This window comes from Polistes canadensis, unplaced genomic scaffold (assembly GCF_001313835.1).
Source record: "Polistes canadensis isolate GaletaPanama2010 unplaced genomic scaffold, ASM131383v1 scaffold_429, whole genome shotgun sequence".
Taxonomy (NCBI): domain Eukaryota; kingdom Metazoa; phylum Arthropoda; class Insecta; order Hymenoptera; family Vespidae; genus Polistes; species Polistes canadensis.
Window position 1 is genome coordinate 41,461 of NW_014569976.1, and position 17,510 is coordinate 58,970.

A 17,510-nucleotide genomic window follows, 5' to 3' on the forward strand; every position below is an offset into this window, starting at 1 on the left:
CCGAAGATGGCACTCTTTGACTGTGATTTCTGAATTGAATTATTCGGATTCGAATTCGAGAACGAATCTTTACTAAAATATTCGATTCGTTATTCTGGAAGAAAGAAAAGCGAATGTTCGCAGATCGATTTTTTATATAAAATATCTAAATTTTTAGATATTTTTTCTTTTCTTTCTATGCAAATTGGAACTATACCACATTCATAATCAATGGCTACAGAATTTCTTTTACCGCTTAATTTTATATTGAATAAGATATTGGCATTTTCGAACAAAGCAAATATTAAAAATAAAAGGTTTGCAATAATTTAAGCATAAATAATGTGATTTTTCTTTTTTTTTTAAATAGACTTTTACTACTTCCAAAATAAACGATCCATGTATTTATTAATTAAAAAATATAAAAATAGATATCCCTTTTTATACGCATACATATTTGTGATTGTGTAAACATTAAATGCTCGGATAAAAAAAGAAAATAATACCTTCTACAGCATTCCGTTATAACTTAAATATTACGTATTTATTTTAATTATGTAAGTAACATAGAAACTGTGATAACTTACCTGGTGCAGTTATTAATCCATCACCCAACTCAGATTTAATGAAGTAATAGATCTTATTTTTCTCATAACTGTAAGAACTTTYAAATAGAATCTAAACAGATAACAAAAGATTAACCTGAACTTGAAAGCAAACGAGAAAAGAAATGTGAATTTGTAAAAACCTATTGTAAGAAGTATCACTAATTTTGATGAATCTTACTTTCATATGTTCAGGATCATCAAGTGCTATCATTAGTTTTGGACCTACTCAAAGTCGCTGCGGTGATGGATAGTTAGTAGTTAGTTTTATCAAGTTATTACTAATATCTAAAATAAAATTTAATTAAAACCGTGTGCAAAAATGTACATATTATAAATGTAAAATACAAATGTACCTTCAATATCACCAATTAATTAATTTAAATTTCCGATTATAGGATAAGCTATAATAAAATATGGGATTAGAGAATTTGTTCTTTGAATCATGGATTTAAGATTTTTCAATGTATTTACCATTTTATTGCTTTAAATAMAAAAATATTTCTTATTTAAATTTTGTATGTTGTTTTTATTTATATATTTGTRACATCCTGCCACGATTTTGCCATACCGGGCGTCCACAAAATTCCATGCCGGATTTATTTTGACTTTATATTGACTTATTTTGAGCTTTATATTGACCAAAATAAGTATATGCCGCAACCGTAAATGGAATGCAAGGTGTAASCTCGAATTATCATGTCAATTATTATTTTCATAAATTGAAGTAACAGGAAAATTCCGAAAATCCGCCGAATACGAAYCTGAAATTGACGAAATTTTCCCAGATCTTTTCGGTTGTACTTTTTGCAATCTCTTCCAGGGCTCTTTGTCGACACCGAGTTGAATTTCCATGCTGAATAACATTGGATGCTCGATTCTAAAAATGATGTATCCACATAGACGCATTTCAGTGGTGAGCGCAAGAGTGAAATCGTTGTAGAATATTATCGTTAGTAATATGAGAGTAAAGATCCAGAGCACGGCTATATCGTCCARGTCTTTTACTTCATCTGCCCATCCTTCATAAAGTACGTCATATGCGGAGAAGTCATAGCCCTTAGCAGTAAGTATAATGTCTCAGAATGCATATTATCCATGTTCTATGTCCAAGCACTGGCCATTACTCATTTGGCAGACTGTACCGRAATGTAATGTAATCTTTCTTGTCGATATTCTTATCGATACTACGTYGGACATGAGTACAACCTTCATCAACGCCTCTACGATGACTGTGATTTAACACGTTCCCGCCGGCAAGTACAACCAGTGCTACACAGAGGGCTGTCCCATGGGAAAGCTTGTACCAATGGTGGTACGTACACAATTGTTCCATCGGGAGGCATATACCACCAGTGGTACAAATGAAGAAATCAATTTTATATATGCCTTTTTCCTTAATAAATAAAAATTGGCAAATGGATCGTGCAAAAATAGAAAATATTCAAAATGAACTGATAAATAAACAAATCTCCAGGAAATACTATCCTGATTGTGGCAGATTTTCCGTTCAACGGTCAAAAGAWAAAAGAGGCAGAAATTGAGAAACAGTGACGCGTGAGTACGTTTTTTAAAATCATTTTTCGTATTCATCGAGCAACGAAAAAAAATGAGAAAGAGCATACGTTCGCTAGAAAATAAAGAACTTGAGAAAACATTTGCATGTGAATTTATTTTTAATCAAAAAATTAAGGTCAAAAAAATCTTAATTACTAAAAAAAAGCAGCTGTAAACATGGTAATTGAATAAAATTGCAAATAAATTCAACGGGAAGAAATCGAAGTGATCACTATAATATTCGGTAATAAGAAGAAAAAAGAAAAAGAAGGAAAAGAAAAAGAGAATGATGGAGAGTATTAGAAGGACAAAGTGGAGAGGATAATTCAATGAATGAGTCTCTAAATCCTACGTAGTGGTTTTAAGGGCAGTTAATCGGTGGTACGGCTGCAAAACGAGACCAATATGAGGAGAGCATAACCCGACTTTTTTTAGAAACCCACTCTCTTCTATTTTTCTTGCACGTAAACCGTTTTCTTCTTCTCCTTTCTTTTTCCTACTCTTCTTTTTCTTCTTATTTTTCTTAAAATCAAATCCATTACATTTAGGCTTTAGGTAACACGATCGAAAACWGTAAGTTAACACTGAGTTTCTTATAACGCGATTTTCGTATAACACGGTAGGAATTAAAAAAAAATCCCARGAATTACTGTCCTGATTGAATCTACAAGCACATTTTCTTATGCATTTATCGGTCAGGAATTTCTAGTTTTGTTTTGGGGAGTCGGCAACAACATTACTACTTACTATCTTAACCCTTTCTCTACGGACAGATTCTACAGCACGCTTCTCCCGCTGAACGATCCCGACGCGCCGAAAGTGTGGCACTTATTGTTAAAGAAGAAACATCCATGATAGTCCGTAGAAAAGAAAAGATTAAAAATTATCACATGATGCAATTACAAAATATAACTTTATAAAATGTAATTTCGTATAGAAAAAATTTCAAAATTATTTACAAAGTGCATAAAACAATAGCAATGGGTAACAATGACGACGATCAGTGTAAACTGTTCACGAAACACCACGGCTCGCAGCGAAAGCGATAAAAAAAAGGGATAACAAGTGCTTTGCTTTGCATTCCTTAACGAAGAGAAAACATTAACACCCCGACGTTAAGTAAACCTTGCAGCTACTAAATAACAGAAAATTTCCTGTAAAGAGATACTTTTGTTTTTAGATGGGATATAAAAAATTGTGGTAGGCCCCTCCTCCCACAGCATACATTGTTTCGTTTTTTAAACTGTACGAAAACAATTAAACCCAACAGCTTCGTAGAGGTCAAAGAAACGGCTTACTTATCACCATTTTCACCAAATTCTAACTAAGGGTTGCGGACTTACTGCGCGGTGAGAACCGAGTAGTCTATCGAATATCATCAAACAAAATTTCTAACTTTATACCTATCGAAGTACAAAACACTCGCGAAATTAATAAGACATCTATCGGCACATTTGACAATTTCTCACAAAATGTTTTTCTTAATTCTTTTATTAGTTAAGAAATTTCCCACTTTCCGATCCAGATCATAACATCAAATCTATTTTTCAACAACAGAAAAAGATAAAAATGAGCATTCATTATTTGTGATTATTTTATTTTCGTCTTCATAGTTTTCGAAGGATATGTAATTTAATCATTTAAATCAATATATATATATATATGTTACCGGCAAAGGACTAAATTCTTCTAAATTCTAATTCTCATTCACTTATTTTTAATTTCATTTTTAATTCCATTTTACTTATTTTTCCAGATACGTACACACGATACACGGGCTAGCTCTTTGCCGCTTGCTTTGGTGTTGCTACCAGAAAACTGTACTCTACTTTTTCACTCTCTAACCACCATTCCCGCCATATCCCATCAAACCTTTCTTCGTCTTTTGCTGCTTTGAAATTTGTTTAGCTAACGTATGTAACTTTGCAAAGTATTTTTGCTTAACGATAGAAGCAAATCACGTTACGTTCTTATCTAAAAGTTATCGAGTATCTTCCATTCGAGGAATAATTATTTATTTGGAACATAGACATCATGGTAAAATAGTAGCACGACGATTAATGTCTATGTCTAGGACCATTGTGATATCATGTAAACAATAAAAATTTATAAATTTTATATGTTTTGATTCGCAGTCTTTTAGGAAATAAAATGTACTTCCAAAATCTAGTTAGTCTGTACTTTTTTGTAAATTTTCCATTACAATATTAAGATATAGATGTTTTTTTTTTTAAGCTATTATATATGTTATCATATTATATGTTTATTATTGTTTCTATTATAACTAATTCTCAAACCCCAGTTGCAGCAATGCACCCCGACATTATAATACCTTCACTCCCATGTTTCACAGTCGGTCGAATGCTTTTTGGGATCAGTTCAATATTTGCTTTTAATCATATCTTTTCGCTACCATCTGACTGAAAAATATTAAATTTAGATTCGTCTGAGAATATAGCGTTGTACCAAAAGTCATTTTTTACACTTATTTGTTCTTCTGCAAATTCCAGTCTTTTTTTTATTATCTTTTTTGATGAATGACTTTCGTTTCGCGGCTTTATTTTTATATTCTGCTTTATGCAATATTCTTCGAATTGTTTTCGGATGTACTTCATTGTGCATATGCTCCCGAACCTATAATGTAATTTCAAATGCACTGGTCACTGATTTTTTTTTTAATAATCTTTACAATTTGTTGCTCCTCTATTAAATTATATTTTCGAGACCTACCACTTCTTTTTGAAATACATAATATACGTTATTTTAAAAATTTTAACTATTTTTATTTTATTTTAACTATTTTTGCATAAAATTTATTTTTCTTGAATAAATTTATAATAATTTTTCGCTCTTGTAATGTTTTTTCCTTGCACTTAAAAATAACATCGGGGGCGTTTTGATTTTGTATTATTCTTACAACGAGTGTTTGTGACGTCAATGAGAATTTAAAAACGACGATATCTTTGTTAACATGGTAGCAGAGCGTGGTTGAAAAAGAAGAGATCCGTGGTTACAAAAAAGAAATCTATGGTTGAAAAGAAACTCAAGTAAGCATCTAGGGAAGCCTATCAATGGGTTTTGTAAACAAATATCGGTATTTAAAAGAAAAAAGTCCAGGTTGGGCGTACACAGTTCCAAAAAAAGAATTAATTGAATATTTATCCAGCTTTCGAGTGTATTCGGTGTTAAAGAACTACATACTGACGAATTAAGCAACAGAAAGAAGAAACAAAGTTGGCAGATGAAAAAACAAATTTAGAAATAGACACAGACAAAATGGCCAACAATGACGACGTCGAAATTCAACTATTTGATGGTAAAAATTATAGTATTTGGAAGAAAAGAATATTATTGTTTTTAAAATAGAAAAAATGCGATGAGCCTACAACAAGAGAAAACAGAGAAAACGAACAACAAGCAGACCGGGATGAACAAGATCTGAAAGCAATGAACTATATTTATTGTAGTATTTCAAATGAACAATTAGAATTTGTGAGTGAAAAAAATACGGCTTTGGAAATTATGAAAAAATTGGACGATCTATACTTAAAAGAATTATCGGTTCTACAAAATATGTGTAAGAAATAAACTATCATAGAGAGAATCGAGTTGAAAGATTTTGAGGACTCCAGTTCATTTATCGCAGAGTTCGAAAAAACGATTAATGAATTAAAAAATGCAGATGGAATAAAGTTGATGAACGAGAAAAATTAAACTATGTGTTGAGAACATTATCGGACTCGCTAAGTTATATCGGAGATCTGGTGGATGCATTACGAGAAAATGACAAGAATTGTGAACTTGTAAAAAATAAAATAAGCATGTGGGGAAAGTCGAAATACAAATAATGAAAACGGAAAGAATAAAAACTAATGTTTTTCAAGCTGAACAGAAGAAAGATAAAGATTGTTTTGGATGTGGACAATTCGGACACTTTAATGGGAGAGATGCAGTAAATATTTTCAAAAAATGGATTTGTTTTTTCTTGCATTTTCTTGAAGTATGATGTTTCGGAAAAATATTCTCTGAAAATATCAAGTTAATCCGACGAATAGTTTCCGAGATATCCTGCAATTGATAGGTAGCGAGCGAAAGCAGTAAGCAACCGTTTTTGACCCGCCTATTATATTTTATGAATAGTCTTATGGAAACAACAAAAAAAGAAGAATCATTGAAAGCTGAATATAAAGAAACAAATTAATTGACTGTATAGTCTTGTTATGTATCAGCATACTTGTGATCAAAAAAACTTATTTGATTATTTTATTATGAATCGTAGTAAAAGTTCTAAGAACTTCGGAGATCTGGCAATCTTCGTAAATCACGTACTGTTAAAAGACAAAATGTTTTCAATCCGAAAACAGCGGAACGTGATGAAAGTGTTACAAGTTCATCAGTTAAAAAATTAAAATGTGACATATATAATGTACCTGAAGATAGTCGTGTTAAATATAGAATAACAAACTTTATTTCTGTATTACGGTCATTTCGAATCTTGTAAAATGCAAAAAGAGTAATGGGGATGTGAAATTTCAGACAGCCAGCACACGTGGTTTGGGATTTAAAATTGTAGTATTATGTGATCATTGTGTTAACACTAACATTCCTTGCAATAATTTAAGTAATTATTTAATTAGTATTTCTATAAGTACATAAATTAAGTATAAAATTGGAAAATTCTTTCAGAAATTTTCAAAAGTTTATAACTCAAAAATTATGAGCTTTAGCAAGATTTTGTATAGAATACTTTCGTTTTGAAATTGCCCAAAATATAAAAAAAAAATTAATTTTATAAAAAATTTGTTGAATGCTCGACTTCTCGGCAAAAAAATTGTGATATTTGGATTCAGCGGATCGAAATACATAAAAAAATTTTAGCTTCATCCATCGAGTTCGAAATTTAACAAAAATATAATATCGTATCCAAATCAAAAAACTTTAAATGCGTTTTTCTCGAAACTATGTTGTTCGAGTCGGTGACCACTATAATTCAATAACCACTCGATAGATTTTGATGAAATTTGTACTACTTATTAATAGCATGAAAAACTTACTAGTTTTTCATCGAAGAATTTTTGTTTATGTGGAAAATTTTTATTTTTTTTTAACAAAAAACTCAATATATTTTTGTCGAAAATCGAAAAAATATAATCGCCATTTTGTTCATTTTCCAAAAAAATAAAAAAGCTTCGATAAAGGACAAGATTTATTATTAAACTAATGATTTATATTTATTTTTTTGGATCACCCAGTAAGATGTTCTGATGGTCACCGCGTAGCACTACATGCGAAACGGGGTCCAAAAAAAAAAGATGGCGATATTTTCATAAATAATTAATATTTTTTGTTGAAATATATTGTGTAGAAGTCAAGTTGAAACATGATATAAAAACTCTGTACAATCAGTTTTCTAAAACAAACTAAATTATTATAAAAAAAAATTATAAAAAATTCTCTTCTTTGACTGCATCTTCCCCCTTAAGGAGCACACCTAGTGTGACCGCCTAAAAAAAAGGTGATTTTTAAGAATTTTTTTAAAGAAAACTACTGCATAAAATATTTTAAAATTTAGAGAATATATTTATACACAATTAACGAATATTCACTAAAATTTTCAAATGAAAAAAGGTAATTTTCTACGAGTTATTCGCTATCTCCCAAGTCACTATAAAAAAAGGGCCTAAACAGCTGCAGTAATTTCGGCCTTCACCGTGGATGAAATAAAAAAAAAAAATACTGTTAATCTAGAAGGTATTGCCTATACAATGACCTAAAATTGTGAAAAAATTAAAATTTAACAAAATGGCAAACTTTAAAAAAAAAAATCGAATTTTGCTCAAAATTTTGATGATTTTTGGCCCGCCAAAATTACATTTTTTATACAATTGAAAAACTTTTAGTTCATTTTACAGAGAAACATATACGAAATAAGCAGAAAAAAAAATCAAAACGATCGGATGATTCTTCTTCGAGTTACAACTGCAGCCAATTTAAAAAATGTAGTTTTGCAGAAAACGCGTTCAAAGATAAAATGATTGCTTTCTAATCCCTGAGCGGCTACTCTTTAGAAGGCTGTAACTCTAAAACTATTTAAAATATTTATTTGAAATTTCAGTATGTTATATTTAAAGATATAGACTATCAAATTATGAAAAAAAATCAATTTTTTCAAAATTTCACACTAGGTGTGCCCCTTAATAAAGATTGCTGAAACTCCTGGACCAGAAGAGGAGGCAAGTGAGGTGGAATGCGTTGGCAAGGAGGTGCGCGAAATCCGTAACATCAACAGCAGATACAACAATTCCGAGACTGCGAAGGCAGAAGTGGAAGACGAGGCTACTAAAACAGACACAGAGAGGAGGTCAACAACACATCAACGTAGTAAAACAACACGGTGTCAGGTATAGCAAAAACTTCAGCGATCAAGTAACAACAAATTCGTTTTCAATAAAGGTAAAGCAAGACGAGGAAAGCAATGCAAAAATTTTGTTTCTGCGATACGAACGGGATAGATTGATTATTAGACAGTGACTGCTCAAACCACATAACAAATGATTAATCCTATTTTTGCAAATCTAACATTTTAAAGAAATCAATAAATGTTAAAATCGGTGACGGTAGAATCTTGAATGGTACAAAGGTTGGGACAATTTTAACTTATTGTAACGTGAATTGAATGATAAATAGAATAACAATATCTAATGTATTGTACGTTAAGAAAATGGATAAAAATCTGTGTACTTTTGCAACAATAACTAATGAAAATTAAATTATTTCTGTTGAAGATACATCGAAAATATATAATAAACAAAACAATGTAATTGTAATAAATTAAAAAGAGCATGGATTATATAAAATAAATAGTTTTATTGATAGAAAAGAATGTTATATTACAGTGAGAAATAAAGTAAATGAAACACAGAAAGAAAGATATCATAGAATGTTAGATGCGTCATATTAATTTTAAATATTTAGAAAATATGTGTGCAAAAATAAGTTAGTTGAAGGTATGCCGGAAAAGTTGGAGTCAGTATTTTTGAAATGCAATACATGTATCCAAAATAAAATGAATAATCTACCTTTTGAAAATAAAAGAACTAGAGCTACCGATATTTTAGAATGAATGCATACAAACCTGAATGGGCCACATAAAAATACAAGTTTTGATGACTCACAATATTTTTTTACATTTATTGATGACTATATTAAATGCGCGTTAATTTATACAATAAAATTAAAGTCAGAAGTTTGTGAATGTTTTATCGATTATATTAATAAAGTTGAAAATATTACCGGGAGAAAAAGATAAAAAGATTGAGATGCGATAACGGAAAAGAATATTTAATTAAAGACGTTTATAATGTTATAAGAGATAAAAAAAATTTGTTAGAATCTTGCTCTCCATACATAAATGATAAATACAATTCAGCCAGATGTTTATTCTATAAAGCTAATTTAAATCGTTAATATTGGCCGGAGGTAGTTAAAATAGCAACCTATTTGAAAAATAGAACAATCGCAAATACTATTAAAAATAAAACATCTTTTCTTTTAATATGAAACTTAATATTAGTAATTTGTGGGCGCGCGCGATTATAGGGTAGTAAAGTCTTTGTAAGAGTACTAGAAATAAAAATAAATACGAAATGGGATAGAAAAGCTCTCTGACGTAGGAATTTTATTAATATATGATCATGTTGAATACAGAATTTTAATAAATAATAAAATAGTCAGAAGTAGACATGTTGACATAATTGAAAATGATAAAAATTTAATTGGTTTCCAAGAAGATGAAAATAGCGATGATGATAATGATGACAATTTTGAAAATGATAAAAATTCCTATGATGAAAAGAAAAATTCTTTATCGAACGAAAGTGATGAAACAATAGAATCAAATGAAAAATCTAATGGTGATGTGAACAAAATTCCAAGAAGATCCAAGTAAGAAAGAAAGAACCCTGATAGGTATAATGCAAACGTTGCAAATTCAAATTATATTTATGTTAATGCCGTAAGCGCAAGTAACCCTTTAACTTATGAAGAAGCGATAAACTGTAATGAGAATCATTTATAAGAAGAGGCTATGAATAGAGAAATAAATTGTTTCATTAAAAAAATTAAACGTGAAAATTAGTTGAAAGGCCTAAAAATAAAAAAATATTTAATTAAAAATGAGTATACAGCAATAAATCTGATAATCGAAAGAAAGGTTTTCAACAAAGTTAAGTATTGGAAGATATATATATTTACCAGTAGATAAAATACACAAAAGATTACTTAAACCAGTACATATATGTTTAAACAATATGAAATATAAAGAGAGTGAATTAGACTATTAAAATAATTGTTAATTAATCGATTGAAATATATATTGTAATCTAAAAATATTGATTTACCATTTGATGGCTCGACATCTCCTCTTAGACTGACACGTTGTCATATAAAAAAGTTTTTTTGTCGAATATTGTTTATGTGCCCTTCCGAACATTGTGCATGTGTGTAACGAGAATTTTATTTGTAATAAAGAGAAATTAAGATTATAACGTTTTGGTTTTAGCATTTTTACATTTTTATGTAATTGTTTAAACTAATGTACATTTGTTTTAACGTCACTGTGCAGTGATGACTTCGGGTACTAAAATTTCCATCCAAAAGAATATCAAATTAAATAAATTTTATATTAATGATCATGCAAATGAATGTAGAAACAGCTTTTTTAAACGGTTATGTAAAATTAGAAGTATATGTATGATAATGGAACAGATAAAGTATATAAATTAGAAAAAGCATTGTATATGGTTTCAGAGAAAGTCCGAGAGCTTGGTATGAGTGTTTCGATGATTATATCAAAAAATTAAATTCACAATTCCTGTCATTTTCTCGTAATGCATCTACCAGATCAACGATATAACTTAGCGAGTCTGGTAATGTTCTCAACATATAGTTTAATTTTTCTCGTTCATCAACTTTATTCCATCTGCATTTTTTAATTCATTAATCGTTTTTTCGAACTCTGCGATAAATGAACTGGAGTCCTCAAAATCTTTCAACTCGATTCTCTCTATGATAGTTTATTTCTTACACATATTTTGTAGAACCGATAATTCTTTTAAGTATAGATCGTCCAATTTTTTCATAATTTCCAAAGCCGTATTTTTTTCACTCACAAATTCTAATTGTTCATTTGAAATACTACAATAAATATAGTTCATTGCTTTCAGATCTTGTTCATCCCGGTCTGCTTGTTGTTCGTTTTCTCTGTTTTCTCTTGTTGTAGGCTCATCGCATTTTTTCTATTTTAAAAACAATAATATTCTTTTCTTCCAAATACTATAATTTTTACCATCAAATAGTTGAATTTCGACGTCGTCATTGTTGGCCATTTTGTCTGTGTCTATTTCTAAATTTGTTTTCTTATCTTCCTACTTTGTTTCTTCTTTCTGTTGATTTAATCCTTGATCACTGCGTTGATTTTCTAATTCTTCCTTATAGACTATTATTTTAAATAATAAGCTAATATGCTTAAAAGTAAATTTTATTATCGTCTAAACTCAGAGTCCTGGCAGCCACTTGACCCAGGCTCCGCCAGTTGAAGGGAAAAATTCTTTGAAATCTTCAAAAAAATAAAGTTCCTGTCTAAATAAAAAAAAGAAATTAATATAATATATTATGTAGTTTCTTCTAAAAGATAACTTGTTTATTCTCTTTTTCTTCTATTTGACTATGTATTGTGCTAATAGATAATTGTTATATAAACAAAATAAATTAGACGAATTGCATGACGCGCGTATGTCGATTAGTTTTAATTATTTAAAATAAAAAACATAGTTTTTCCTATCTTCTTGAAATGTGTAAATCTCATTATAATTAGACCGTCTGAGTGTCTAGTTTAATCGACTTTATAGTGGTTTTTGTATTTTTATCTCCATTGATGTTAAGAAAATATATTAAAATGCCGAAGTGGCATCAAACTCCTTTATATATAATAACCAATAACTAGATATATATATCGATAGATAAATATTATTATTAGATTTATATTTTTGTAACAAATCATAAACTATATTTTATCACTTTAAGTTGTTTATAAGATATTTTTTACTTTTGTAATGTATGACAAAAAGAAATTAAAATAAAAACATACTTTTTCAAATTAAACAATTTAATCGACTCTATCATAATAATTTTACGGACTAAAAGTGTATAAGCAGCTTGACTATCTTTTTGTTTGATAAATATGTTTATTTCATTCTCTGTAATTCGACAAGTAAAGTCGTTTGTGCAAATTTGTAATAATTAGTATATAACTAGGGTTTTTATTGCACAACTTACACAGTTATTTACAACATTTGTAATAATTAGTTATAAATTAGTTTCTACATTGGCAACTAAGTGAGTGCGTATTTTAAATAAGAAGGAAATTTCCAAATTTTTACTGAAAAAATATAATTCTATTCAATTAGGTACTGTCCGTTTTTATCGATGACCTTTTGCCATCGTTCAGGCAGTGTCATAATTCCGCGTTCATAAAATGTCTGATCTTTGCTATTAAAAAACTGAATTAAATGCGATTTGACATCATCAACGTTATTAAAAATTTTACCATTTAAGGAGTTTTGTAAGGAACGAAATAAATGGTAATCTGAAGGCTCAAGGTCAGGGCTATATGGTGGATGTGACAAGACATTCCAACCCAGTTCCAATAATTTTTCGCGAGTGACTAAAGATGTGTAAGACTTTGCATTATCATAGTGAAAAACAACAACCTTACAATTTGCCAATACTGGCCGCTTTGCTTCAATTGCATCGGCCAGTTTGGCGAGTTGTTGAATGTATACGTTTGAATTGATCGTTTGATTATTTGGTAAAAGCTCAAAGTACAGAATTCCTTTATAATCCCACCAGACTGACAGCATAATCTTTTTTTGATGAATCTCTACTTTTGATGTCATCTGGGCTGATTCATCTTGCATCTCCCACGATCTCTTTCGATTAACATTGTTATAAACTATCCATTTTTCGTCGCCAATAATTAGTCTTTTCAGAAATGGATCAATTTTGTTGAGTTTCAGAAGCGAATCGCAGATGCTAATGCGTTGCATCAAATGAATTTTCTGAAGCTGGTGTGGGATCCATAAATCGAGTTTCTTGACATAGCCCAACTTTTTTAATTTTTTTTCAATACATGTATGCGATACATTGAGCTTTTCTGCAATATCACGTGTTGTGCTATGACGATCTGAATCGATAATGGCCATGATACAGTCCTCATTGACTTTAACTGGACGACCAGATCGTTGAGCATTTTTCAATGAAAAATCACCAGAACGAAATCTGGCAAACCAATATTGACACTGCCTTTCTTTTAAGGCTTCATTGCCATATACGGCACATAATTTCTTTTGTGCTTGCGATGCATTCTTACCTTTTCGGAAATAATACAATAAAATATGTCTGAAGTGCAAGTCTAGTTCTTCCATTTTTAAATTGAGATTAACACAAAACTAAAGAATTAATTGATATAATTTAAAATAAATAAAAAAATATAGATTAGGGGTTTTGAACACGTTAACGACACAATATAAAGTATCAAAACCATCTATCGACAAAATCCGCAATCACTTAGTTGCCAACCCAACATATTATAAATTAGTTGTTTAAATTACGACCAATGGTATCAACCGTCAGCAGCGCCACGCTCATTTACTCATGACACATTAACAGTCACTCATTGGTCTATTCACTTAATTGTAAATTCACTCGTTATTTCGTTTTTCTATTTTCTTACTCATAATTCATTACAGTTTGCACTACATCTATGCGATTCACATGCTCATAAAGATTATATGTAAGGAGAACAATCGGGATAGGTTTTTCTGCTGTTTGAAATATTGAAAAAAGCATACAAATCATAGTTTATTTATGTCCACCAGGCGGCTGTTGTGTTCCAAACTTTTGGCTCTGTACTACGCATGATAATTTTCAGATGTTATAAATGAATTTTTATAAATTGAGGTTATGATAAAATAATAAAACTTATAACATATTTTCTATAAAATATAATTTTTAAATAATATTAAATAATACAAATTTTTAAATAATATTAAGTGGTTTAATAATTTTTACTGAGTTATTTAATAATAAATATGGCGAAGTGTTGTTCTTTTATAAGTTGTAAGAGTGATAGTAAATCAGAACGAAAAAAAAATAACGATTTCAACATCCGACAAACTTCTTTTCATAAAATTCCAAAGGTAAGCTTATAAATTTTATTTACTATTATTTTAATAATATTCGTTTATTGTGGAGATATTAAAAAATTCAGCTATTACTTTTACATGATATGTTAAATTTCATGTTATAAAACATTTATTTTCTTTTACTCAGGATCCTAACAAGTTAAAACAATTGAGCTGAGGATTATGTCAAGATTTAGCTCCCGAAAAATATGTCTGTGAATTGCATTTTCACAACAAGGATATACTTAAAAGTAATAATATATTACTATCTAATTGTATAATACATACTTCAAGTAAGGAAGAAATATACATTGAAGCAAGACGAAGTCTCTTTTTTAAACGTAAATGTAGTAATTATTTACCAAAATTTTTGTGGTTTACAAAGTGAGTATGATCAGTAATAATTGTAATTGAACGAATTGACTTTTCTTATAGAATGTTCCTGCATCTGAATTGTTTCTGAATCCTAAGCAACAAACATGTCAGGAAAAACACAACAAAACTCATGTTCAACCATTATTTTTGTTGAAAACGGTCAAGCAAGTTTACCAAATTGTGACGCAAAATGAAGATTCGAGTTTGAAAAACAATTTTGTGAAATTCACAAATGATAATTTACTCCAAATTTTAAACACTACGATGTTACCACCAAAAAGGAGCTGGATCTTTGATGTTATAAATTCTCAAAATATTTTTTTATTTTTTATAAATCTAAAACCTTTAACATTAAAACTTCACGTAAAAATTCATGGAATTTTGAAAATCAAGGTATTTTATTGATATAATGAAAATGTATTTATTTTATTATAACTAACATTCAATATTAAGAGTAACATATAAATATATGTTTTCTGACATATAGATAAGAAATATGAAAACCAACATATCTACAGATTTTACTTTTAATCCTTCAAGTATCGATGTGATTTTTGGAACTTATTAAAAGAGATGAAAAGTAGTCATTTTCGTAGTGGGAACTGGATTTGATATTAATAGGTATTAATTATTTAAAAAAATAGTATTTAATACTATATTTTTCTGATTTTAACTATGATGTTAATATATCATTTAAAATTTTTAATTTATATGTTGTAATTTCTCTCTCTGTTATATATTTAAAAATCAATCTTATAAAAAAACAATTTTTGTTTTATCTATGTCATTTTAAACTTCTCAATGTCTGAAATCAGATTTTTTTTAACAGATGTTCTACAACGTATACTAATATAATGTTGCCAAATGAAAAGATTCAACTGTGTAAAGGTGTGTATCGATGTCAAAAAAGTTAAAAATTCAAGAGAGCGAAGATACAATATAGAGTAAGTATATTAGTGTCTTCTAATTAGAAATAAAAGCTTTAGAGTATATTTACAAATTTACTCTAAAAAAAAATTTAATATTTTAAAGTAATTTTTACAATACTGATATATTTTATGAGTATACTTAATTATTAACTGTAAAAAATTATTTTTCACGTAACTATTGAATTGTTTTTTCTTCCGCTTTTAGCTTTATCTCTAGATTTGCTTGAGTGTCTTTCTTTTTATCAATTTTTCAATCACTTTTAAATAATTACTCTTTAAATACTTTGTAGTAGTGTTTGAATAAAATTCATTTAAAACATTTTAAAATACATTTTTTATCAGGCATACTTCTTATTGATAAAATAGCTTTAAGTAAAGAGGTAAAAGGAGCTCACACGTCAAAACATTTAATGAACACTAGAGCCGATCATGATTTAGTTTTTATGTTTCAGCCTTTCCAAGGTGACTGGGTACAAGTTGTTGGAAGTTTCTTAAGTAAAATTACAGTGACTCACTATTCTACATAAGCTATTTATAGAATGCGTACTGCTACTTGAAAAATCAGGATTTCACGTTGATTGTATAATATAATGGAACCACAGAGCATGAAAACTGTTTGGAATAGAAGATTATAAATTTTGTTATGAGTATCCCTTTGAGTCTAATAATTGCTGATGGTTTGTGACCTACTTTCCAAATTTCCTGAAATGTTTGAGAAATAAAGTAATTGATACTCCATCTTTTTGGGTAAGTAATTGAATAAATGATTAAAAAGTCGAAATCGTGTAAATATAATTATTAATTTAAATAAAATTTTATACAGACTCTCTTAATGGTATAAAAATGCTTCACTAGCAGGCACTCTTAAACCTCGAAGTATACGGAAAAATGAATGTACTTCTTGGAATGCAAGTATGTTGTACATTGTTATTAGCAATTGATAATTTATTTTTATATTTTTTATTCGTAACATTACAAGTTTGAATTGCTTTTTATTTATATTTCTTACTTCATACAAATTAATCCATCTAATTTAATTTTTATTCAAATAAAAGTACTAGTATCATAAAAACAAGTCCTAATATTAGTAATGCATCTGAATTTAAGGATGGGGATAGGGACAAGGCAGAAAATTATAGAGGAGTATCGTTATTGGATGTGGGTTACAAGGTATTAACAAAGATGATGACAGAAAGATTAAGTGGTTGGATAGAAAAACACAAAAAGCTGAAGGAAAGCCAGGCGGGATTCAGAAAGGGAAGAGGTACTAGGGATCAGATTTTTACATTAAACGCAATAATAAATAATAGATTGAAAGTGAAAGGTGGGAAGCTGTATGTGGCTTTCATTGACTTCAAAGCAGCATTTGATAGGGTAAACAGGGAAAAGATGATAGTGAAGTTGAAGGATAAAGGGATAGAAGGTAGAATGATGGAGACAATAAAAGAGATTTATAGGGAAACGAGAGCGGAAGTACAGACTCAGGGGAAAATTACGGAAAGCTTTAGAACAGAACAGGGAGTGCGGCAAGGTTGCGCGCTAAGCGCAGTCTTGTTCGACTTGTATATAGATGATCTGGAAGAAAGATGGATGGCGAAGAATGAAGGGGGAGCAGTAATAGGGAGGCAAAAAATATTTGCGATAAAGTATGCGGATGATGTTGCGGCGTTGGCGGAGACTGCGGAAGGGTTGAGAAGTATACTAAAGGATTTGGAAAAATGGGCACAGGAAAACAAGATGAGAGTAAACGAGAAGAAAACAAAGATCATGATTTTCAGAAACGGAGGTAAGGTTAAGAAAGGGGAGGAATGGGAGATCAATAA

General features: G+C 29.5%; 1 long non-coding RNA gene across 3 annotated transcripts; it reads left to right on the plus strand.

Moving 5' to 3' along the window:
* Positions 1 to 14,269: 14,269 nt before the first annotated feature.
* LOC106792434 lies at positions 14,270 to 17,504 on the plus strand. 3 transcript variants are annotated; one of them, XR_001382293.1, is made up of 8 exons: positions 14,270 to 14,398; positions 14,532 to 14,730; positions 14,819 to 15,151; positions 15,246 to 15,379; positions 15,588 to 15,702; positions 16,140 to 16,434; positions 16,511 to 16,599; positions 16,795 to 17,504. It is a non-coding gene; the product is annotated as an uncharacterized LOC106792434 (long non-coding RNA). The 3 variants fall into 3 exon arrangements; XR_001382292.1 differs by having other exon boundaries at positions 14,532 to 14,724; XR_001382294.1 differs by having other exon boundaries at positions 14,532 to 14,634.
* Positions 17,505 to 17,510: the final 6 nt, after the last annotated feature.